This window comes from Cervus elaphus, chromosome 7, assembly GCF_910594005.1.
Source record: "Cervus elaphus chromosome 7, mCerEla1.1, whole genome shotgun sequence".
NCBI lineage: Eukaryota > Metazoa > Chordata > Mammalia > Artiodactyla > Cervidae > Cervus > Cervus elaphus.
Window position 1 is genome coordinate 39,687,329 of NC_057821.1, and position 26,603 is coordinate 39,713,931.

At 42.5% G+C, this 26,603-nt stretch overlaps 1 protein-coding gene and 2 non-coding genes across 5 annotated transcripts in view; 1 reads left to right on the forward strand and 2 right to left on the reverse strand.

Annotated features, from left to right (window-relative positions):
- Window positions 1-26,603, reverse strand: part of RNF144B (ring finger protein 144B) — a 141,669-nt gene that overhangs the window by 85,596 nt on the left and 29,470 nt on the right. The gene's annotated exons all lie outside the window — the stretch shown is intronic.
- TRNAA-UGC lies at window positions 242-313 on the reverse strand. The gene has a single exon. It is a non-coding gene; the product is annotated as a tRNA-Ala (tRNA).
- Window positions 16,394-16,466, forward strand: TRNAM-CAU. Its single transcript has one exon. It is a non-coding gene; the product is annotated as a tRNA-Met (tRNA).

Below are 26,603 nucleotides of genomic sequence, written 5' to 3' on the forward strand. Positions count from 1 at the left end.
GTGAATCAGTTATATGTGTGCGTGCTAAGTCACTTCAGTCGTGTCTGACTCTTTGCGACCCCATGAACTGTAGCCCACCAGGCTCCTCTGTCCATGGGCTTCTCCAGGCAAGAATACTGGAGGGGGCAGCCACTCCCTTCTCCAGGGGATCTTTCCAACCCAGGGGTCGAACCCAGGTCTCCTGCACTGCAGGCAGATTTTTTACTCTCTGAGGCACCAGAGAAGCCAAAACGGAACCATGTGGAGATGCCAAGGATCGAACCTGGGACCTCATACATGCAAAGCATGCGCTCTAGCACTGAGCTACATCCCCTGGTATATATACATATATCCACTCTTTTTTATATTTCCTTCTCATCGAGGTCATCACAGATCACAGATCATTGAGTAGAGTTCCCTGTGCTATAAAGTTCTCATTAGTTATCTGTTCTATACATAGTAATGTTTATATGTCAATAAAAGGGTATATATAACTGCTCTGATAGGCATTAATGAATAAAGAAACTGTTCCATCATGTGAGACGTTAACGTAGCAAACGGAGAATGGGGTAAGCAGGGGAGACTCACTCACCTTTCCTTGTCAGGATGAGAATGAAACAAGACAAATGGTATAAACATGGGTGCAAGGCTCCTAGACCATTCTATTGGGATTAGGGGGCCCTTGTCAAGAATCTGTTTCCTTTCCATGACCTAATGCACACACACACTCCTTGGTTTGGAGAATCATCAATCCAAAAAACTGTATGATCTTTGACCAACAGAGGCAAAACTTTTCAGAGTGACCAATGTAATGACACATGGTTACTTAAGTTCTAAAAAAAAAAAACTCCCAACCTTTTTAACCTGCAGTTTTTATACATACTACTATAGGATCTTAGACAACATAGCCCCTGCAGTACTTACCTCTAGCTACCAAAATGGAAATGAGGAAGCAGAAATCAGATATCATCATCCTCAAAAGCACACGGCAGACTTGGGTGGCCGCCTGCCTGTTCATGCTGACTGTTTCAGTTTACTAGTTCAGGTGGCTCCAAATGTTCCTTTGACATCAGCTTATGCCTGATTATTATCAGAATACATAGTAGCAATAAATACCCCAAAGAAGCAGAGATGTTGTGAGCCACATCATGCCCTGAATCGTGCTATCCTTGACTTCACACTGCATTCAAGAAAGACCAAATGGTCAACTATACTCCAATAAAAAAAAATTTTTTTAATTATCATGTTGTACACCTGCAACCAATATAATGTGATATGTCAATAATATCTCAGAATGAATGAATGAATGAACAGAAACTCAAACAGAAGATGAAATGACAATGGCATGTACATTACTTCCTCTTTTCTGCAAGGACTGAATAAAAGGCATTGAGCACAATATCCTAGGTTTAGAACAAATAAATCTTTAAACAAATGAATCCTTGATACAAAATATTATAAACTATTTCATTATAGAGGAAGATAGTTCTAACCTCTAAGAACTAATCAAAACCTAGGTTACTATAGCAATGTGACTTCATCTGAGTGCCTTCACAAATATCCTCTCATTGAATACACACAACCACCTTTCAGCTGAAATGGTATCATTCCCCTTTTACAGATGAGAAAACTGAGCAATGAAAAATGAGTGGACTCTCCTGGGGTCCAAGAGGCAGTTACTGTCACAACATGGACTAGAACCTAATAACTTCGTCAAGTGATCTTCGCTGGAGCACCCTTGCTTCCCAAAATAAACTTGTATGTGAAATCAAGCTCCCCTTGTTCTCAAATTGGAATCTTTTTTGGAAAGAGGACAAAAATGGAAGGTTGACATAAAATGTTTAATTCTATTTTTAAATCTTTACCTCGGGCAAAAATCCAGGTGTTATGCCAAAACAAATTAGACAATACTTCTAGCTTAGCAAAAGCTCCATCTCGACCATGAAGAAAACTAGAAAACGTACACTGCAAAAAAAGTTCAGAAACTGAGTGCATTACTTCTCAGCAGTAGCATTCTGCAAGAAGGAAGGGGCAAGTTTCCTGGAAGAGTGAACCGTCAAAGAGGATGACTCAAAAGACTATTTTAGTACAGGATCCTGTTTCACCCTTGTTGTCCATCTGTTTTGCTGAGAATGTAAAGCTGTCTGGGTCCAGGCCAAAAAAGAGAATGAAATCATCTGTTAAAAGCATGTATGCAGGGACGCCAAGAAGACACAGGGGTGACCCAACACGGCTGTGCCATTAGAGGCCAGCGTGTGCCTTCTGCTACCTGGCTGGACTTGTATGCAATCACATTGCTTCATTCCAGGGAGGAGGGGTTCAGGAATTCAGCTAACCAATGGAGAATACCGTAAAATTCATTATTAACTTACTGCCGGCTAATTGAAGGCAAAGGACAACTCAACTGCATATGACAAAAAATAGTTAATATTTTACACCCAGGCACTGACCAATGACAACACCTATTTATCAAATGTTGCAGTTATCCTTCTCCTTCTACCCCTCCACCACCACCCCCACTTTCCATTCTTTTTTATGAGAGTCAAAAAGGACACCAAACTCACTAATTCCCACCCTCCCCTTCCTTTTGTGCCATCTAATACCCCTGGCATCCTTCAATACCTAGAGCCCACACCTACTGTTCACCTGTACACCTCCTTGGTTTCTCCCTTCCCTCTTTAGAGTGAGGGAAAAAAAAGGGAGGTCCACAGAGAATCAAACTAGAGAAATGCAGGGGGACTGGTATTCAGGAAGCTAGTGATTTCAGAGCTTTAGACACAGAAGAGGCCAGACTCTCACTTGAAGGGCAAGGAAACCGTTTCAGCTGTGTTGTAGACCAAATGATCATTTATAGTTTGGCTAGAGGCCTAAACTAGCAAGTGCAACATTGTTTCCATAGTAAAGTGAGTTCCAAATTCTAAACCACTGATCTGCAAAGAAACTTCTGGAACACTTAATATTCATAAGTTTAGGCCACCAACCAAAAAAAATATGTAACAATAAATGTTTCCCCCTGAGTTGTTCTTTACAGCTACAGAAGAATATATAGAACATATACAGGTGCATAACTGGGTGCTGAGGTTTGACCTCCTTCCTTAGAAGCTGCTCCAAATGAGAACAGAGTCGGTGACCATTGGTGCCCTAAGAGTCCCAGGTGAATTTATTCTTCTCACTGTGCTCAGCGAGAGAAATGGAACTCACTTCTTGATAAGCAGTGACTACAGGGGAAAGGACACTCAGCATTATCATAGAGACAGTAAAGACAATAGGTTGGAAGATAGTTTTATTCACTTTACACTGGCAAAGAGTCAGTGGAATTGTTGCCATTGCAGCTTAAAGCAGAAGTTGAGTTCCAAGGAGGCATGTAGTTTCTTCTGAGCAGAAACTGTAAACATACTCCAACGTAAGAGAGAGAGAGAGTGTGTGTGTGTGTGTGTGTGTGTGTGTGTGTGTGTGTGTGTGTGTGTGTGTGTGTGTGTGCGCGCGCGCGCGCATCTGTCTGTGTAGAGGCAATTGAGCTATAAAGAACAAGATTGAGGGGACAATGATGATGTACCTCAAAACAGGATGATCACTGATATGACAATACACTAGCCGAGCCTACTCTACTCCTAATTTCTCTTCGAAGAGCTATGATCATGGGTCGAAGCTGAAGGGGAACTCTTAGACTTCTCCCTGTAGCAATTAGAGTACCCAGAATCAGTTGTAGTCAAACGATGTGAGTGAGAAAAGACCAGAGTCAGACATTCCTACCAGCAAAGGACAGTGTCTCCAAACCCCATGGCAGCCATGTTTGGATGATGTAATTCTGCCTCCTTCAGCTAAAAGCTGATTGGTCCCAGGATGGATGGATGTCTGAAGCAGAGCCAATCAGATTTTCTCTATCAAGAATGTGGCATGTGGATTTAGGGACAGACATCTCTCTGCTTGGCTGAAACTGTATGGTAGCCATATCCCATCATGTATATGAACAACAGAACAAACTAGAGAGGAAACAATAAAGCAGGTGTGCAAGAGAGGAGGTAAGAAAAGAGCCAGAGAAAGAAAATGATGATTTTCCAGTTCTTAGATCCAGTTTCTTCCAGAAGCCGGCTGCATTCCTATCTTTTGAGTTCCTTAAGACACGCCTTGTCCTTATTTAAAAAAAAAAAAGTCCCTTTCTGTTAAGGCTAGCCCAAATTTATTTCAGTTATTTGAAATCAGAAACACCTTGGTTAAACCACCTTACCATAAAGTAAATCATCACACCATGAAAAAAACAGACTTTTGAATCTGTCCATGCTGAATTCAAATCTTAGCTCCACTGAATATATTAGGTGTCTCATCTAGAGGAAGTTTCCTAGCCTCTCTGAGGCTTGGTCTCAGATAACTGTCAGGCACAGTTTTTGCGAAAATCAGAAAAACATACATAGAGCCTGTGGACGGCACAGACTAGATGATAACTTCTAGTAGAATGCATTGGAGCAGCAGTCACGATGGCAGTAGCGGTATGGCCATGGATATGGAGATGGGGGGGTTATATAAAAAAATCAGAATTACAGACACAGAAAGATACTTTTCTTAAATTCTTTACTTGACCCAATAACTCAGTCCAACCCAAGTTTCTTTTCTACTTTTGGCCCACAAAGCAGCATGTGGATCTTAGTTCCCCAACCATGGACCAAACCTGAGCCCTCTGTCCTGTCCTAAACACTGGACCACTAGGAATTCCTGTCAACCCAAGTTTCTTTACTGAGTTACTCTAGTATATGCAAAGTATGGTTTGTGTGCTCAGCTGCTTGGTTGTATCCAACTCTGTGACCCCATGAACTGTAGCCCACCAGGCTCCTCGTCCATGGGAATTTCCAGGCAAGAATACTGGAGTGGGTTGCCATTTCCTTCTCCAGGGGATCTTCCTAACCCAGGAATTAAACCCACATCTCTTGCATCTTCTGCATTGGCAGGTGGATTCTTTACCACCGCACCATCTAGGAAGCCCAAAAAGTAGAGCCTCCCTGATCGCTCAGCAGGTAAAGAATCCATCTGCAATGCAGGAGATATGGGTTTGATCCCTGGGTTGGGAAGATCTCCTGGAGAAGGGCATGGCAACCCACTCCAGTATTCTTGCCTGGAAATTCCCATGGACAGAGGAGCCTAGTGGGCTATGGTCCACGGAGTCACAAAAAGTCAGACATGACTGAAGCACATAAGAAGAGAATCTAAGTATGGTTTAATTTTAAAATTCTTTTTAATCTACCACAGATTCCTTCACGGTGAAGGGAAAGCATGGTGTATTTGAAGGACTTACAGAATTCAATAGGGCTGGATTATAAAGAAGGTGAAAAAGATTGCTCTGAGATTAGGTTGAAGAGGTAGACCAGACAATGGAAAAAAAATCTGTAAGTTTAAGAATTAAACTAAAAGACCATGGGAAGCTTTTTAAAGCAGCTTGACATTAGCAGAAATTTATTTTTTTTACTATCACCCTGGCTGCAGCATAGAAATAGACTGAACAGAAGCAAAATTTAATGCAGGTGCTTCTCGGTAAGAATATGTTTCAGTAGCCCAGGTGAGAAATGATGCTGGTGGTAGTAGCAAGGAGCCTGGAGAAAAGTAAGCGTTTCTTACATTACGTAAGACACAGAATCGGCAGGACTAGAGGATTTAGGAGAATGTTAGACATGTGGGATGTCAAGAAATCACTGCTGGGACTTCCAGAGGTTAAGACTCCAAGCTTCCAGTGCAGGGGGCACAGGCCCGATCCCTGGTGAGAGAACTAAGATTCAACATGCCTCACGGTGCTCTGGCCAAAAAGAAAGTAAATAAATCTGACAAACACCAACTCAGTCAGGTATCAAAGCGAACATCAACAGTGGTTTCAAGTCATATTGACAGTGTGTACCCTTGACGCAATGACACTTTATTTCTGTGGTCATCCTCCTGAAAACCCACAACCCCAGCCTCAACGCTAAGAAGAGCATCAGAGAAATCCTAAATCCCAGTTGAGGGATTAAGTGTGTATGATCAGATATGTTTAGCCTCTATCTGACAATACTCCTCAAAAGCAAGGAACATCTGAGAAACATAGCCAAGAGGAGCCCAAGAAACGATGACAAGTAAATTGTATGTGGTTTCGTCCATGAGATCTTGGAGCAGAAAAAGAGGGCATAGGGAAGAAACTAAGGAAGTCAGCATAAAGGGTGAACTTTGGTTCATTTTAAAATGATGATGATAATCTACTGACACATGTGCCCTACAGGAAAGACTCCCTTCTTCACTACAGCAAAGATTCTCAGAAACCGCTGCAGTCCAAGTGGATGGGAGAAATATGCTCACGAGCGGGAAAGGATGCAAGCTCATTGCCGTGTACACACCATACAGTTATCTGAGGCAATGGGTAGAAGGTGTCAGTGCTGAAATTCAAAGGCAGCACATAACACCAAGGGAGGTCTTCACCTGAAGAAGGCCAACTGGCCACCCATTCGGTGACATTCCCTTGGTGAATTCATCTCTGCCCGGGGTCAGCCCTCAGCCTGATGGGCTCAGCAAACTACTCACTGGTATCTTGAGGTTAATCAAATCCACGGATAATGACTCATACTAACTAAATATCCGTGAGAATGATACAGAGGAAGAGTGCTACATTGTCAGGCAAACCCAACACACAGGGCTGGGCGGGGTGTGGCATGACAGTCTGCATTTCTAACAAACTTCCAGGCGATGCCCGTGCTGCTGGTCCATGGACCACGCTTTGAATAGCAAGGGTCTGGGCACGCTACAAGAGAAACCAGTGTCAAGTTTACTGATGAGCTGAGTATCAAGCAGATCACAAGAGGGGTTGACCACTTAACTGCTAATGCCAGCAGGCTTTGGTTTCCTGATGCAGCCATCTCCAGAGCTGAGAGAGAAACCCACTACACCTAGCTCTCAGTGGCTGCGGTGTCCTTTCCCCTGGATGAGGCTCACGTGCCATTGCCAATGTGCAGAGAGTCTTCCTACCTACGCTTCCACGCTTAATCTCCTCCCACCTCCAGTGGGAGGAACAGATTCTTTATGTGCAAATAAAACACCTTCAATTAGTTTATGACCTGGTTTTGCAGACTGAGGACTCATTCACTCCAAGGGAACCTGGTAAATCTCTGCACTGACGTAGTGCATATAAATTTCCTAGATGGGCTGTCTAAAGAAATTGCTGTTTCCCTTAGCTCTTTCTTTTTCTTTTTTTTTTTTTGGCTGCACTCTTCATTGCAGTGTGTGGGCTCTCAAGTTGCAGCTTGCCAGCATGCAGGCTTAGTTGCCCTGAGGCATGTGAGATCTTAGTTCCCCAATCAGGGATCGAACTCACATCCCTTGCATTAGAAGGCGGACTCTTAACCAACTGACCGCTGGAGAAGTCCCTCCCTGCGTCTTAATGGAGAAGATGAAACACTGCCCTTACACTGTTGCCACAGTAGAAAAGATTCTCACTTCTAAGCTATTTATGGAGCCCTGGTTGAATGTGACACATGTCAGCACAGGGAATGTAGCACTGAGCAAAAAGCCCAGAAGACGCCAGTCCTGAGGGCATGGTTGCCCTCGGAGAGCAGTGTCAGGCTTCCTGTCTTCAGAACAGCTCCGCAGAACTTCTAATCCTGTGAGCTTCTACTTTCTCCTTGTTGTCAGCTCCAGCTTTCTCAGACCTTGGGTTTAGCAGCCACCCACGCTGAACAGCCACCCAGCCAACCTGCTCAGCTGGGTTGAATGCATCCTATAGCACTTCCCCCCAGTTTTATCATCTGCCCATTTATGTTCATGTGGCCCTGCAAACACCCAAGAATAACTCCATAAAGTTCTTCCAGGTCAAATCAAAGCATATTAAAAAGTAGACAACTCTCTGGAAACCCAGTACCAATCAGGAGAGAGCAAATAATGAATTTATGAACAGGACATGAGGAAGCATGTTTCTCTAACAGACTGGTTTAGCAGAAGAGGAAATAGTGATTCCATTTCAGTCATTCAGCTGTTTCCACTCATGCCTACTAAGGGAAAAGACCATGTGGTGGATAATTCTCAAAGTCTAGCATGCAGAAGAATCATCTGGAATGTCTGTTCCTAGGGTCTCTCTCTAACCCACTCTCAGCCCATCCCCTGCTACCAGAATGTCAGATACAGTAGGCTGGAGGTTAGAAATTTATATTTTAAGTACCACTCCCCTCCCTCCCCAGTTGATTCCAAGAAATACTGACTTAAGTCTGAATTTTCACTATTTTAGTGGTTTTCAACTCTGGCTCACATTTGATTTCTGTAATCAGCTTTAAAAAAAAAAAAATTCTCAATGCCTGTACACGGTCCACCAAGACCCCAAAACAATCAAATCGAACACCCAGTGCATGAGACCCAGGCATTAGTGTTCTTTCAAGGCTCCCAGGGAACTGAATGTTTGGTGTTTCCAGGTGGTACTATTTGTCTGGGTTGTTAGAGATCAGATTCCAAGGCCCTCCCTGAAGATTCTGATTCACTAGGTCTGTCTGGGGCACAGCCCTGGAGTCTACCTGTCACACAGGTGCCCCAGGGGATTCTTACAATGGGATTTGAGAAATGTGCCCATCTTGCCGAAGTGAATCACAAACTCCCGTTCTCAGCAAGGCTGCTCCATTGGGACTTTTTTTTTTCCATTTATTTTTACTAGTTGGAGGCTAATTACTTTACAATATTGTAGTGGTTTTTGCCATACATTGACATGAATCAGCCATGGATTTACATGTGTTCCCCATCTTGATTCCCCCCCCCCCCCGCCTCCCTCCCCATCCCATCCCTCTGGGTCTTCCCAGTGCACCAGCCCCGAGCACTTGTCTCATGTTTCCAACCTGGGCTGGTGATCTGTTTCACCCTTGATAGTATACTTGTTTCAATGCTATTCTCTCAGAACATCCCACCCTCGCCTTCTCCCACAGAGTCCAAAAGTCTGTTCTGTACATCTGTGTCTCTTTTTCTGTTTTGCATATAGGGTTATCATTACCATCTTTTTAAATTCCATATAAATGCATTAGTATACTGTATTGGTGTTTATCTTTCTGGCTTACTTCACTCTGTATAATGGGCTCCAGTTTCATCCATCTCATTAGGACTGATTCAAATGAATTCTTTTAATGGCTGAGTAATATTCCATGGTGTATATGTACCATAGCTTCCTTATCCATTCGTCTGCTGATGGGCATCTATCCAATGGGACTTTTGACTTCAGTTTTGGAACCCCTATTCCGTACAGTCAACTCCAGTCTAACCTTGGTTTTCCCAAAGAGAGAGAGGGAACTCACCTTACTTGATGTTACATAGCAACGAAAATCACTGCTTTATGTGGCCGTGACTGCTGAAGACTCACTTCTGTTGTTGATAGAACAAATTATCTCTCCCACTCACTTAGCACTGTGTGCAAGGTCTTATCCACACCTAGTATATTAACTAATTTAACCTTCACAACTACGTTTCCAATAGGAACCCTTCTTAGTGCCACCTCTACCAATAAGGAAACTGAGGCAGAGAGGCTGAACAAATCGCCTGTTACCCACAGGTAGAGAATGACTCTGAATCCAAGTCTGGAGGGACCAACATCACCCTGTAACGGGGCTCACCAAACAAAAGCTGAAGAGCCTGCCTGCATAACCGCTTGCTGCCAGAAAGTGAACACAGAAAGGCTCAACGAAGCTAATGTTTATGTGTCCCAAGTACTGGGCCAGAAGTTTATGTATATTTCCTCTAACCCAAGAGTCAGATAAAGTCCCTATTGTCATGGACACACTCTCCTCCCTTAATCAGTGATGGGAAGAGTTAACAGTTGTAGATCATTATGCAAAATAATAATAATAATAATAAAACAAAGCAGTCAAAGAAACGTTCCAAGCAGACTCGGCAGGCGGGATACTGAAGAATTAGCCAGTTGTGGGTTTAGCATGTTGGGGCAAGAGGAGTCTGCATGGTGAAGCACTGGGGTTGGCTGTGGACAGATTCTCCAACGAGGTGGAGCCGTGGAGATCTCTGACTCTGACAGAGGACAGGGCTTCCTGAGATCTCGGGAAGGGGCAGGGTTTCATGCACACATACTGCTTCTCACAGTGAATCTTAACAAGTCAGGATAAATGGCGGAGGTCCACCCACTTCGTAAAGAACACCCCTGCCAATGCAGGACATGCAACAGATGTGGGTTCAACCCCTGGTTCGGGAAGATCCCCTGAAGAAGGAAATGGTAACCTGCTCCAGTGTTCTTGGCTGGGAAATCCCATGGACAGAGGAGCCTGGTGGGCTACAGTCCGTGGGGTCACAGAGAGTCGGACACGACTGAGCGCCCACGCACACACCCACTTTGGGGGGATGACATGACACAAGCTGCCTTGAAAGACAAACTGATGTCTCCACTTCCTGCAGGGCAACACAAGAGGAATGCCTTTTGTCCTGCTTCCGGTTTCTCCCTGAGTAAGTGGGAGGGAGAAAGGAGCTGCAAACCCAATGCCCTGAACCCCAAGGCATCACAGCCTTCAGCAAGAGGCCAAGAGACTGCCTGTGTCTTTGTGGAAACAGCGATGAGTGACTGCTAAAAGCCACCTTTTCCCTATCTCTGTTTAGGGACACCCCACCCTGCCAATCCCAAGTAACACACCTGTCTGAGAAGAGCCACATGGAAATCTGTGGGAGCCCAGGGTTCCGGAGGTCAGTGCTATTTGCCAGGAGCACAAAAGGAGGCCCTAGCAGAGCTGGCGCTCTCCACTGAGCAGGTGACCACTAAAGGTTGAAAAGCAAGCAGGGACCAGATACACAGATGAGTTCCAGACAGCTTGGAAAGGGAAGGTCTAGACTAGCTGGCTAAAGAAAAGAAAAATTTCTGATGTCAGGATAATCACTCAAGAGTAACAGCTGTCATGAATCAGGGAACTCAAGCCAGGCTCTGTGACAGCCTCGAGGGGTGGGATGGGGTGGGCGGTGGGCGGGAGGCTCAAGGAGGAGGGGAGATACGTATACCTATGGCTCATCCATGCTGAAGTATGGCAGAAACCAACACAATATTGTAATTATCCTTAAAAATAAATGCATCTCAAAAAAAAGAGTAACAGCTCTCTAGCCCTCTCTCACCACAACTAAGGAAAGCCCACGCACAGCAACAAAGACCAGGACAGCCAAAAATTTGTTAATTGATTATTTTTTTAAAAATAACACCTCTGATCCTAGACTATGGTTTTTTCATGTGGGCTATGGGCCACTCTGCTCCCAAAGGCATTAGCTGGAACTGAAACATAGGCAGTTTGCAGGTGAAACTCATCCCTACCTGAAGCAGAGGTGGAAACGCTAAGATTTCCGTGAGAGTTGGTGTCCCATCCAAGACCAAGAGCAGGTAAGTTAGGTGCCTGAGAGGGACAGAATCTGAGGAGTGAGGCAAACAGATAAGGAAGCGAAGTATAATAAAGTCTAAAAGAAGAGCCAGTCATCAAAAAGAAACAGAAGCAATTATTTTTCACTGAAGGCAATCAATATTAAGTAAATATTTCAAATCATTCTATATTCCTTTCTTTATTGAGCTCCTACCACAATTTATTAGCAAATTTGCAAAACAAGCATTACCCCACAAAGGGAAGAGGGAAGGAGGGCAAAAGAAAAAAAAAAAAAGGCTGATTTAAGAGTTTATTATTTTCAAACATTCCTCTATGTGTTTTATTCCTCCTGGGCATGTAGGACTGAGTAGACCATATAAATCAGGCAAACTAGAATTCATGCTTGAAGCTTTTTTCACTTCTGCCATCCGAGCAATAATAGCTGACAGCATTTAGAATTGAACATTGTTTCAAGGCAGACAGCACTCCCATGTCCCACCTTTAACACATTCTGCTTCAAATCCATACCTATTGTCTTTCCTTTGTACATTATGAAGTCATCATTTCCTTTATGTGCTACATTGTTAATGATTTCTCCATTGGCAAACAATACAACACCTCTTGCAGCTCACTGAACCTTCAAAGCAAACAGGCTCATTGAATATTTAGTACGCCCTAGGCATGATAAATAAAAAACAAACCTATTTGTAAGAAGTATTTGACGTACATTCATAAACAGCAAACCTGATGAATTCTCCAAAAAAAAAAAAAATGTTTTGGAAACACCTACTGGCTTAAGGAAATCAACCCTTCCCCAAACTGGACAAATCCCCTTGACAAATGGGGATTGGTCACAAATGACAAATGACCCTGTATTTTACAGATCCCTCTGTCTGTTGCCCGCTTAGTTGTAACCATTACAAGGCAGGGCCTTCGTCTAGTTTTTTCACTCACTGGGTCTAATACACTGCACAGAACATAATACACACTCAGTAAACAGTGGTTGGAAGAACAGAAGTCGCTCAATGTAAAAAAACCAAAACATTATGCATTTATGAAATATCCTCGGTAAAAACTATTTTTAAAAATGAAAGAAATGGATTTGATTAGGCTCTCAGCCAACACCTACAGGTCTTTCTACACTGATGTTTGTCTGGCATTTAACACAGTATTTGATGGAAAAGAAGACCCGTAAGAGAGCCATCTCAGTGACCCTCATCTGGGAAACTCTGGACCATCGTATTAGAATTCTGACTGAGTATCACTGTGCCTTCACCTACTGGCCAGGCTTCCTAGGAAACTTCTTGACCTTTCTAAGACTCGTATTTACCTTATCTGCATAATAGGATTGCTTTAAAAGCTTCCAATAAGACTATCTGATGACAGCTAACATTTATTGAGTATTTGCTTCTTGCTAGAAACTGTGCTTCGGAGAAGGCAATGGCACCCCACTCCAGTACTCTTGCCTGAAAAATCCCATGGACGGAGGAGCCTGGTAGGCTGCAGTCCATGGGGTCGCTGAGTCAGACATGACTGAGCGACTTCACGTTCACTTTTCACTTTCATGCATTGGAGAAGGAAATGGCAACCCACTCCAGTGTTCTTGCCTGGAGAATCCCAGGGACGGGGGAGCCTGGTGGGCTGCCGTCTATGGGGTCGCACAGAGTCGGACACGACTGAAGTGACTTAGCAGCAGCAGCAGAAACTGTGCTTAATTATTTATAGGTACGTAATATTTTCTATATTTGTTATGCAAACACAGAATCTCATTTAATTCTCACAACACTATGACTGTTCTCTCCATTCTACAGAGGAGGGAATGGAGGCGGCTGGACACTTAGCCATGGGCCCAAGTCACACTTGTCAGTGAGGACCAATACCGGGGCTAAAATGTATGTAGTCTGGATCCAGAGCTGGTGCCCCCAACCTCGGCTATGCTTGCAGCTATGGACCTAGATTGTCTCCAGGCCCAGAAAAACGTGACATTCCTGCCTCCCAGGAGAAGAACTGGGTATCTGTGATACAGAAGGGGTCATTTTAGCTTACACACCCTTATGTATCTCTGGGACTTTATGCTTTAGGAATATACACCCTATTCAGAAAAATAATATACTCCCAAAAGGTTTTGTGAAAGCTGAAATTGGTATAAGAATTGAGAAACTCAGCAATGATGCCACCCTTTATGTAAAGAGGTGAGGGGTGGGTGTCATTTTCATTGTTGTTTAGTCGCTAAGCCACGTCCAACTCTTCATGACCCCATGGACTGTAGCCCACAAGGCTCTTCTGTCCGTGGCGTTTTCCAGGAAAGAATACTGGAGTGGGCTGCCATTTCCTTCTCCAAGAGATCTTCCCGACCGAGGGATCAAACCCACATCTCCTGCATTGGCAGGCGGATTCTTTACCATTCAGCCACCAGGGAAGCGTGTCATTTTCATTATTTAACACTAAAATCATGATAAAACCTTATAATCACACAAAGGGCCATTCATGTACCTGTTTACTAGATGGCGAAGTTCCTAAAATAATCATTGTATTGGTTTTTTTTCTCCACTTGCAAGGTTTCGTTGACTGTGCAGGAAGGCGTTCACCTCAGAGCTTCTGCACTTGCTGTTTCCCCACCAGGAGCCTTTGTCTCCCATTTATCCAGGCTCCATCCTCACCTGCCTCCTTCCAGTCCACACTTAAATATCATCTTCTCCATCATTCTCTTCTAAAAACTCCATTTCCTTTATTTTTCTCCATAGCACATACCCCCACGTAATGACAGCCGATGTTTTTACTTATTTGTTTTACTGTCTGTCTCCCCAGTCCAGGCTCCTAGAATGACAGCTTCATGGAATTTCTGACTCTGCAAGTCACTGCTACTTCCTTAGCCCCTGGAAAAGAGGACCCTCGTTGAACGAACGAATGGACTCTGACCTATGGAATCCTCCTTAGGTGAACATTCTGAAACTCTTAAATTGAAAACTGCATCTATTTTACAGGGCCAGCTTCAAGAAAGGATGAGGAGTGTCCAACACAGACTATTTTGAGAGAGAGAAAATTCTTTAGTCCAAAGTGTCACAGCAAGTAAAAGTCTGCCTTTGCAAATTCATTCTTCAGGGGTCTTCTGAAAACCTTTCAAATGTGTGTTACGTCAAGCTTGCTCATTTGAACTGAGCTGGTGAAGTGGAAAAACCATGGCGATTGAATTCAGACTACAGATTTCCATGCCAGCGTGGCCAGCAAGATATTTAACCTCCCTAAATTTCCTAATTTACACACACACAAAAATTGGTAATTATAATTGGTTGGTTAACTTTATAAACATCTAATAAGACTTACATTGGTTGAAGAGGACCAAATGAGTTTATAAGCAAAGCACTCAGTAAAATGCAGAGTATATTCTAACAAAATGTAAGCTCTAAGAAGGAGTAACGTAACAGATATTTCTCTCAAAGTTCTCACCAAAATAGCTAGTAAAAATTAAGTGAAATTTAAAGAATAGAAGAGAAAATCAAAATTTATTGGAAAGTATAAACTTAAAAGCATCACTTAAATGTCAATGTATGGCAAAAACCACTACAATATTGGAAAGTAATTAGCCTCCAACTAATAAAAATAAATGGGAAAAAAAAGCATCACTTAAATTAATACCATGTTCCTTAAACTCTGCATTTTTGAGCTTTATAAAGCAAATCTGTAACAAAATCTACAGAAAAAAGTGTGGTATGGCAGCCAGTTTAAGAATTTCCAGAGGCGGGGCGGGGAGGTTTTTAACATCACATGTTCCATCAGAGCAAAGCACAGCCAACCTGACAAGTCACCCAGAAAATTCAATGGAAACAAGCATCTATTTAACATCAAAGAAGCAGCAGTGACTAGCTGGTTGATAAGAGAGGGGGGAAAAAAACAGTGCAAAGTTCTAAATTCTCTTGCTGCCTCTTTTTGTCATTTATAAAAGTTACAATGACTTCTTTTCCTTGGAATATTAAAAGTATACAATCTTCTGGAGGCCAGTCAACTTTTATTGAAAGGGTTGGGAATGTCTGACAGATGTTCAACAGTCGTTCAATCCTTATAATTTGCATTACAAATCAGAGCCTGTGAGAACCAAAGAGGTCTGAGCAGCCAGTCCAACTCTCATTTTATAGAGAAAGAAACTGACACATCGGCAAATTAAATGGCTTTCCCAGCTCTCGTAGTCATGCATTAAAAATAGACACCAGGGTGTAAGTGTTTCATGTAATGTGGAAATCACTTTTTTCAGGGGAAAAAAAAAATTTCCCTCCCTAGCCCAATGGATTTAAACACACTGGATGAATGGGTTAAATAAACAGCCCGATCACCTTCTCAGGATCTTTTATCAGAGCCTTCTAAAGCTCCTTACTAGTTCAATAGGGGTTTTTCATATAAGGGAGAGTTACAGCCTTTTTCTCCCTTTCAAGTTGAAAATCCTGAGGCTGATCATTTTAGCACAGATTCAAGTTGCTATTGTCTGCCTCTCTTGAGGTAGTCCTGAAACTCTGTATAAGTAAATATAAGATATTCACCTGAGAAATATTTTCTTACCTTTATTGCAACTATATGTAAAACCACCCTCAACTTTAAGAGGCAAACGTTGACCTTTTTTTGGAGAGAAGTTTTTGCCTCCACCTGAATGCATCATTCTTTTAACCTTCAAATTATTCACTCATCAGCATCACGTATGCTGGAAGAGACGCCAATAAACTCAAAGGGAGATGATTTAAGAATAGTAAAACAACCTACACGAAGCAAATAATAAAGCTAACATCCAGACTCATAATTTCCAAGTGTTTGGGTACCATTTGCTATTAAAAGAGTTTACCTAGTAATGCCAAGGGAAACCAGAGCTTTATATCAGCTACCCAGGCAGAAGCTCAGACATAGGAGAAGGCTTCAGAGAAGCCTTAAGATGGCCCTAAATATCACAGTTACACCTGCTAATTAATACAGCTTACTATGTGCTAAGTATTCTACCATCTGTTATCCCACCTAATTCAAACAACAACCCTTCCAATTGGAAATATCATCCTCATTTTAGACATGAGAAAACTAAGACTCAGAGAGGTCAGTCATTTGCCCCAGATCACTAAACCTTCTTAGCACAGTGGGCAATGCGTCAGTCTCATAATCTGAAGATCCTGAGTTCGAGTCTCATAGAGGGCAGGTTTGGGGGCTCCCCAGGGGGCACTAGTGGTAAAGAACCTGCCTGTCAATGCAGGAGATATAAGATTATGATGCAGGTTCGGTCCCTGGGTCGGGAAGATCCCCTAAAGGAGGGAATGGCAACCTGTTCCAGTATTCTTGCCTAGAGAATCCCATGGACAAAGGGGCCTGGCAGGCTATGGTCCGTAGGGTCGCAAAGAGTCGGACACAACTGAAGTAAGTCAGCACACATGCACCAAGCTAAGAGGTCAAGGAACCAAGATTTACACCCTGATCTGTCTAATGCTGAGGCCAGAACTCCTTCTCCATGCGACTTTTCCCCTGCGAGCCTTAAATCCGGACCAGCGTTTGCTCTCCTTAAACATCTTCAAGAAATGTCCAGTTTATCTGAGCTAACATATTCACTCAAATGAGCATCCCAGATTAACAGTTACCATCATCTAAGAGAAAGTAGAGGGCTTCCCTGGCGGTCCAGCGGTTAACAATCTGCCTGCCAATGCAGGGGACACAGGTTCAATCCCTGGTCCGAGAAGATGCCACGTGCCCCAAGGCAACTAAGTTCCAGGCGCTCTAGAGGCCCCAGAGCTGAACCTACTGAGCCCACAGGCCGCAACTATGAAGCCTGCACACCCCAGCACCTGTACTCCACAACGAGAGAGACCACCACAATAAGAAGCCCATGCATCACAACTAGAGACTTCCCCTCTCGCCGCAACTAGAGAAAGCCTGAATGTAGCAGCGAAGACCCAGCACAGCCAAAAATAATTTTTTTACAAAACAAAATGAAGTTGACTCTGCAGGGGGAGACCAAAGCATAGGGAGCATTCACCTGTGTCCAACAAAGCGGAAAAAATAAAAGGACAGGGTGGGGGGCTCACTGACCTCTGATAGCATGGCAGTGATATCCAGGCAGTGAGCCACCCCGACCCCACCATATACATTTTTCATATTTTGAACTAACAGATTAAGTTACAAAAAAGTTCTGTCCCAGCCACTCTGTTAAAAGAGCTCTTTTGGAATACATATTTGGGAAAACTCACAAGTGAATATATAGAAGCCTGTGGACAGGAAGAAACTCAAGAACTTGACAATGCTGTTCCACAGGATGAGTTAAAGAACATTCAGGAATTCCTGGTTGATTAGTATAGAGGCTGCAGAGTCCATTCACGCAGCCAATATAATCAAGCACATGTTACATGCCTCTTCCCAGACACTATTTCCATCTACTGTGTCCTACGGCTACACCAGGGAAACCAGAAATGTCTTCATCTTTGGCCTGAGGAGTTCATGAACTGTCTTTGGCAGGGAGCCTTTTGCTGTTTTTGTTCTAGCTGGTAAAGAAGTTGGCCTGTGACTGCAGAGTTGTAAGAAATAAGAGTTTTTAGGTCCAAGGAGGACCTGTGAGGATGGAACAAAATCATTACATGGCTGAAAGAAGCTATGCCTCCCTTAATCAGAGCAAGGAGTAGAGTGAGTTGGAAGAGCATCTATCTTCTCTGCTCAGGACACAGAATATTTCTTTAGGGGTGCTTTTTACTTTCTCTTTTGATAGAATAAAAAGATAGATGGGGTTTAAGCATGCTGAAAAGAAAGTGAACAACTTGTATGTTCCAAAGAATATGTTTTAATTATCTCTTTTCCAAAGATTCTGATTACATACAGGTTTTTCAGGGACATGTCATGATATTAAAAGTGAGCAAGATATATCTGTTTGTTTTACTAAATATGGAGTACAAGGAAAGTTATCAGAGAAGGTTAAAAAAAAAAAAAAAAGTAATGTGAAAATTATCGCAGAAATTGTCATGCCTAGCAAATCTGACCTGAAATAAATCTAACATCACCCTTCTCTATACAACCAAGTTATCTTTTTAGTCATAATTATAAAAGAAAACAGTGGCCAGAAAAGGGGCTTTGGCAGGGACTTTTATTTTATTGAACTCAATACATACATATAACTATGTCAATAAAAAATAAAGAATAAAAAAAAGAAATTTTCATTCAAAAAAGGAGGAAAAGTAATGAATCAAATGCCCTTTCATTACTTTAATGTATTTTTTAGAATAAAAAGGGAAAAACAGATCTACATACTGGTCTATATATATATATGATTAATGGAGGTGAATTATCTATATACATGATGAATAATATTACCATAATTGAATAAGAAATTTTAATAAAAATGAAATATCTAAAGAAGTTACAGTTTGGGGAAACTACTAAATCATTGATGTGATATTGATTCTTTTTTTTCCTTCTTTAATTTTAAAAGAACTTTTAAAATAAATGTTAATTTTAAAGATGTTACTCAAATTCAAGAAAACATGTCATGTGTAAGCTAAAATATACACATGGTGATAGAGCGGAACTGCAAAGACAGACAGTGCTTTATCAGGCAGGAGGCAGGGAGATGCCCTCCGATATATAGCATCAGTACCAGTGACTGTCTTGTCAAATTACCTTATCCATGAGTACCTTTAACCCAGGAAACAACTGCTTAAGGCAAAGCCCTCCTTTCAGCGCTGACCAAATCACAAAGCAAATAGAGAAGTTACATGGGGAAGTGAGAAGCTATTTTGCAGGACTGGAGCGACATTGGAGGTTTTGTGGCCAGGGGGATCCCTACCTCCAAAGTCCCAACTGTCTAAGTAGCAAAAGGAAGAGAAACTTCTGCAGCTGAAATGACTCAAGAAGGAACTTGAGATAATTTAACATCTCTGTATGCTTCCTTCCACTCAAGGTTTTTCTGATGAACACAGTATGAAAACACAACAGACCTAAATGGACTCAATGGACTGGACCCAAAGAAAATGTCTTTCTACGCTCAGAGGGCATCCAAATACTATCAAAACTGTTAAATGCTTGTATGAATTAAAAATGAGGAGGAAATGGGGGAGGGGAGAAAGTCCATAGAAAAACAAAGACCCACTGAAATGCTAAGGTCAAAGATGGAGAATTTGACTTTGCCAGTTCTTCCTGAGTTAATCAAGATTCATCCCCGGCTTCCCAGTCCTGGTGCTTGCTATTACTTATAGTACATGGTGGTCCACTTAATTTCTCCCCATCAACAGAAACAATCCCTAAACAGCTAAATCTAGGATCTTTGAATGTGGCACAATTTTCTTGCTTTTTAAGGAAATTATCTCAAATTGTGGTTGGAGGGAAAAACTGGCTAAGCATTCTTTTAAAAGTTCAGAACAGTCTAAATTATGGGTTTGGACACACAAGAAGAAGAAAGTTTTGTTTTGTTTTAATCTGATTTTAAACTGAATTAGTTGAGTCTGCTACAAAAATGAACTATGTAATTACGGTAATCTACTCAGTTAATACATCTACAATAAAGGACTATACATTCAGAACAAAGGGCAGAGACCCAAAAGCTTTTTTTCTGCTTTCTCCACTAAAGTCTTTTTTTTTTTTTTACTTTTGTAACAGGAAACACAAATACTACATTGCATATTTAGTATACAAAAAATACCTGATACTAAATAAACTTAAAATTCTATTTCTTACAAAATATACATTTTATCACTTCTTGTAAAACAAATGGATTCTTTTTGCGGGTGATGGGGAATTGCTTTCAAAGTTTTACTAAATGCACTTATTTACTTTTAATGTAGGTCTCACACAGGTAAATCAATCACACTAATAATACATGTAACAAGAGGAAATTAATGCTGCCATAATAATCGCTTTTTAATGTTCTTAATTTTTACAATTAACTTTTAAACAATAATGTCTTGTCTATTAAACATTTTTAAAAGCCACACTTCATGGAATTATTATTCTCACTTGAATTTTAGGACTGAAAAGAATCTCAAAGTTTACTGAAAAACAGGGAAGGGATACAAAAATCAAATTTACACTAAAAAAATGAGCCTTTTTATTACGTCATACCAGCAGAAATGGGGCACAAGTGGCAAGTTTTAGAAAAAAGAAAGTCGCGATGCTTGTGAGTTTGAACTTGAACTTGGAAAGTCTCTCTGATGCTCAGCCTCACATCAAATTAACAGGAGCATCCCAGTTTCAAGATACAAAGATAACACATACTCTTAAAGTGACCTTTTTTTTTTTCATGTTTTTCATTGAACTTGAAACATAAAAAGCTATGTCAAACACAAAAAGTACACAGTGAATATAACTTTAGGGAACAAATAACTAACTTGTTTAACAAGGAACCAGTTTTCAGAGTTGGTGAAAGAAAGCCGGATTAAGTGATGCATATTAATCACTTCAAGGAAGGTGATTAAAGTGAAAAGATTCCATTGGTCCATTAAATATTAAAATGCAGCATAATGAACACAGCTGCTTTAAAGCCTTGATAATAAATATTAACTTACTCCTCATACAAATTACGTGTAAGACGAGGGTTTTATAACACTGGCAGCAAAGTTTCTGTTCCAACAATAAGCAGGCAATATTGTTCCTACGGGCTTACAAGAAAAGAGCCTAAGAAGGGAATTTTCAAGTGCGTGTAAAATGTGGTCAGGAACTGGAAGTTGGGACATGGAAAAATTGAAAGGCGTGCAGGTCATTCACTTACCAGTAAGCGATATAAAAATAATCAACTCATTCAATGAAAACATAATATGGAATTAGGTCAGCAACACAGACCCAGAAACCTCCTTCCTGTCCCCACCCCACGCAAACTACAGCCAAGGCTGACTGCCTTTTCCAGCGTGAAAAAGCCAAGAGAGCAGAGCAGTGAGGTGGAAAGAGACCCCCTGCTTCAACAGGGGCCGTGAGTATGGAAACCTACGTGGAAGGTTCTTCAGAGTCACGGCCAGGGAAGCTCAGAGCTCCAAGTGAACGTGTGGGGACAGCCGAACAGAACAGAAACCGTGTCTACAAAGAGCTTCTGTTTTGCACTGCTTAACCCAGAGGCAGCCTTGGAAACTTCTTCCACGTCTCGATCCCCAGAGAATCTGCAAAGGAGGAAGGAAGGAGGCTGCAAGATCCAGCTCTCCTAGGGCTTCCGTGGTGGCTCCGTGGTTAAGAACCTGCCTGCCAACGCAGGAGACATGGGTTCGATCCCTGGTCCGGGAGGCTCCCACAGGCCGCAGAGCAACTCAGCCCGTGTGCTCTAGAACCCGGGAGCCGCAACTACTGAGCATACTTGCCACAACTCCTGAAGCCCCAAAGCTCTAGAGCCCGTGCTCTGCAACAAGAGAAGCCACCGCAACGAGAAGTCCACGCAACACCAGAGTATCCCCTCCTCATTGCAGCTAGACAAAAGCTCACGCAGCAACGAAGACGCAACACAGCCAGGAATAAATACAAATTATTTTTTTAAAAATCCAGTTCTCCCCACACCGTTGCAAGACTCCAGGTGGGTTAGCCACCTGAGATGCTTTAAACGACAGTGAGCAAGGGAGGTGTCCTGACCGGTGCTGGCGAAGACCACCGAGAGCAGGGCTGCCTCCTCCCGCCGCCTGCTCGTGACCCCAGCTCCCTCTTCTCCTTCCTTCTCCCCACACGCCTGGGGCCTTGTGGGCGTCTGAATAAGGCTGCCGTACCTGTACTCCAGAATTCACCCCCCCACCAACTCCAACTCCGTAATTCCTGTCTGCTTAATTCTGTTGAGGGTGCTGGAGAACCAGAGGATGACACGAATTCACATTCAAATGTGAACAAGTAACCGGAGTTCTCCCTACCCCAACACTCACCCCCAACTCTTTCACTGTGAAATCAAGTTACTCTCCTAGTCCCTGTGTTTTGGAGACAAGGAGTTGGGGGACAGGTGGGGTGAACAGTGATGAATCACACCCCTCCCAGGCCGCTGGATATGTCAAGGAAACAGCCAAGCATAAAGGTAAGTTGCTGTTCTCATTTTATCTGAGTCAGTTCATCACCATCAATTCCTTGCTCAATGCCAACCTGGGACAGTTTTTATTCCCAGTCTGTTGACACTTTTGTCCCACAAAAGTAGAGGAATGGGGTACAAGAGGATGAATTTACATTTTATAATTTTCTCAACAGTTTTTTCATCACCTGTACCATAGTGGCCAAAACACCAGCCAGCCATCTGGCACATGCTAATCCAAACAAAGTTCTGCACCTCACTTCAGTTCTCAAGAAAGATATAATTTTCTTTTTAACTGACTCATTGGAAAAGACCCTGATGCTGGGAAAGACTGAAGGCAGGAGGAGAAGGGTACAACAGAGGATGAGATGGTTGGATGGCATCACCGACTCGATGGATATGAGTTTGAGCAAGCGCTGGGAGCTGGTGATGGACAGGGAAGCCTGGTGTGCTGCAGTCCATGGGGTCACAAAGAGTCAGACACGACTGAGCGACTGAACTGAACTGAACTGAGGATCCAGAACTAAGCAGAAGTGGGTACAGCTGAGGGACATGGAGAGAGTTCATGGCCATATTCAATCTCTGATCCACTTATTCCTGTCTACCCCCTAAGACTTCCCAATTATGTGAGCCCACAAATCCCCTTTTTTGCATCTGCTAATTTGAATGGAATCTCAGTCACCTGCAACTATGAGAGACTTGACTGATAAGCTCAAAAATTATCTTGTTAAAAAGGACAGTGGAAACATTGATATCCACTGGATTTGTCTCTTCCCCCCAGTGTTATTTTTAAGGACAAGGAGTAAAATAAATTTTTGGATAAATGACTGAGGAAATGTTTGTACTCCTTAAGCACGCAAAGGTTCTCTAAGGAACAGCAAAAATGAGTTTAGAAAACACTATCTTGAACTCAAGCCAACGTGTCCATCAAGACTTTAGGGTGCGTTGAAAGAGCTGAGAGCTCCATTTCTTGAAGGCACTCCTGCGTTCCCCAAGGTGTATCCACCCCTGGACCACAGGGCATACAGGAGCAGGGTCCATGTTCCCTCCACTCACACCTCGGAAAGTCTGCTGTCCACCCAGAACCCGTGTCTTCCCTTGAAAGACACTGGGCATCAGCATATTAGTGAGGTCATATCCTCATAACCTGAACCCCTGGGGCTCCCGTGGCTCTCTTAGCATTTATGATTTTATCGTGCTTTATTTCTATGTTTGTTTCACCAACTGGTCCTTAAGAAGCCTGAAGGAACAGAGGCCTGGATAAAGAAGATGTGGTACATATGTATAGTGGAGTATTACTCAGCCATTAAAAAGAATGAAATAATGCCATTTGGAGCACCGTGGATGGACCTGGAGAGTGTGATACTGAATGAAGTAAGTCAGAAAAGGAGAAATAGCATAAGACATCCTTTATATGTGGAATCTAAAAAGAAATGATACAAAGGAACTTACTTACAAAATAGAAAGATACTCATAGATTTACAAAATAAACTTATGGGTGCTGCAGGGAAGAAATAATTAGGGAATTTGGGAAGGTTGAATACACAAACTGTATTCAAAATGGATAACCAACAAGGACCTCCTGTATGCCACAGGGAACTCTACTGAATGTTACATGCCAGCCTGGATAGGAGGGGAGTTTGGGGGCAAAGGATTACGTGTATATGTACGGCTGAGTCTCTTCACCGTTCACCCGAAACCATTGCAACATTGTGAATCGGCTATCCTCCAATACAAAATAAAAAGTTTAAAGTTTAGGGGAAAAAAAGCTTGAAGGAAGACACTTGTAGATTCATATCTCTAATCACAGCGCCTGGCACAAACTAGGCTCTCAGTACTGGTCTGATGAATGGATGGGCAGCGTCTTCCTGCCCTCCACAACCTTCTAGGGTGATGCCCTGGCCCACATGCCTAGGTTCCCTGGTGTGAGACACATCCCAACCTCTGCCTTCCCTCCTCTCTAGTTCAGCCTCGGGGTCCCCCCCCATCCCCTACTCTGCCTGCTATCCCCAAGGTGCAGCTCAGACGTTAAGAGTCATGATGAAATTGCCAAAAGGTCAAAGTTTCCCTTGGAATCACCTTCATTTTGATTTCACCATCACAGACGCGGAACTACAAAGTGTGAAGAAACTTCCAAGATCTGAAAAGAGTTAGCAGGGAGGAGTTACTGCATGTATGTGACTGTCAACTTCAAGCATGAGCTCACAGAGACACCTGCTGATACAAGGCACGCAAACACACGCACACACACACGTACACACTCATACAAAAGATTACTGCAAATGTTATCAGTGAGAAATGTGCTAAGAGTCACTTTGTATGTCTCTATACGACAGGAGTCGTGTAACTCCACCAACCAAATCATTCTCCTTCCAACAGAGATGAATGTTGCTAACATTTCATTTTTTCATGCCAAGGGTACCCCATTCAACGTGTTTATTTTAGAAGTAGAAGTCAGGAATGTCAGAGAATTCTTGGAGATCTAAACTGTGCAGCAACAATATTTAGCCAAACGCCAGATCCCTAAATTGTCTTGTCTCAAATATCTGAAGGCAGAGAGGGCTTATATCTGTCTGGCAAATGTTCATCCCAGGTGTTTTCATAGCCTCAGAAATAAACTAATTAGACTTAAATGAAAATCTCCAGTGAGTTTTTTGGCCTCTTACTGTTTATCTAGACTGAATCCTAGCAGCAAAGTCAATGAATATAAACATCTGACCACCATTATTGCTTCCAGGGAAGTCTGAGGTTGGGGAGCAGTGCTTGTGTGAGCATTTTCTAGCAGGTGACAAAGAGCTATCTGTTCCTAATGCAGAATAAGCCATTGTAAAGAACTTGATCAGGGCCCCAAAACGGGGAACCACTACCTCTCCACTTTCTCCTGAATCAAGTTTTCCCAGTGTCATGGAATTTTATGATGTGAGCTGAAAGTAATTTCTAAACAGGGCACTGATTTGTGAACATAAATTTAAGACTAGCCAATGTTAGGCGTGAAAGTCAGAGTGAGAGAATTTTAGACTTGAAAAAGACTGAGTCAAAAAAAAAGAAAAAGACTGAGTAGTTCAACCCACCCCTCTACTAAGAGAGAGGCTCAGAAAGATAAGATCTTCCAAAGTCACAGAGCCAGAGACAGAAGCAGGGGCTCCAGACTAGATGAAGAGGCGATGTTCTTCCCACTGTTTATACTGCTGCCCTGAAGACTGAAGTCCTAATAATCCTAATAATCCACCCATAAAAGTGAAGTCGCTCAGTCGTGTCTGACTCTTTGCGACCCCGTGGACTGTAGCCCACCACGCTCCTCCATTCATGGCATTTTTCAGGCAAGAGTATTGGAGTGGGTTGCCATTTCCTTTTCCAGGGGATCTTCCTGACCAAACCCAGGTCTCCCTCGTTGCAGGCAGATGCTTTACCATCTGAGTCATCAGGGAAATCTTAATACATATAAGAACAATGGTGCCACATGTATTTAAAAGAATATCATCAAGGACTTGCCTGGAGGTCTGGTGGTTAGGACTTCCACTGCAGGGGCACCAGTTTGATTCCTTAGTTGGGGAATTAAGATCCCGCATGCCGTGGGGCGCAGCCAAAAATAAATAAATAACAATATCATTGGGCTTATCTCTAAAAAAGGACATTATAGTTGTTTTAATGGGCTCTACAGACTTCCCTCACCCTGTCCCTCCACCAAGAAAAAACAAAACCCCAGGTAGTGAGGATAGATTACAACCCAATCTTTATCTCACCTTGAGGCATTCCTGAAGATTTAGGGAAAAAAGCCATTCTGAAGTAAAGTAAAAATAGGATTATCCTTATAAAATAATTATACTTCAATTAAAAAAATAATGAAATAAAATAGGATCATCATAACCTCTAGCATGGACATACACACACACATACACTCCAAAACATTTGTGTTGAATTTAATCATGCCCCTAGAACACTGAAAATCACCTGATATGGATTTACCCACATTTTTATAAACATTCACTATTGAACTTTGTATCATCAAGCTGGTACAGTACGTCCCTCTGTAAATAAGCATGATTCTTAATTGCAGTCTAGGGCGCCCTCTAGTGTTCCTATGTAAAAACTTCTTTTACGATAAGGCCCCATCCTTCCTCGTGATAAATGGCTAGGACTCTTTGCCCTGGACCGTCTTGCTTTAGTCTTATTGTCCTGCCATCTTATTAGGCTTAACATTTGCCTGGGTAATTTCACTTTAATGAATTACTACTAGTCATAGAATTACATTAATAGTCGCGCTACAATCAGACGTAATTGATTTAGTAGCCCTCCACTGTGTGGTTCCACGCTCCTTCCATGGGCCTGTCCAGCAG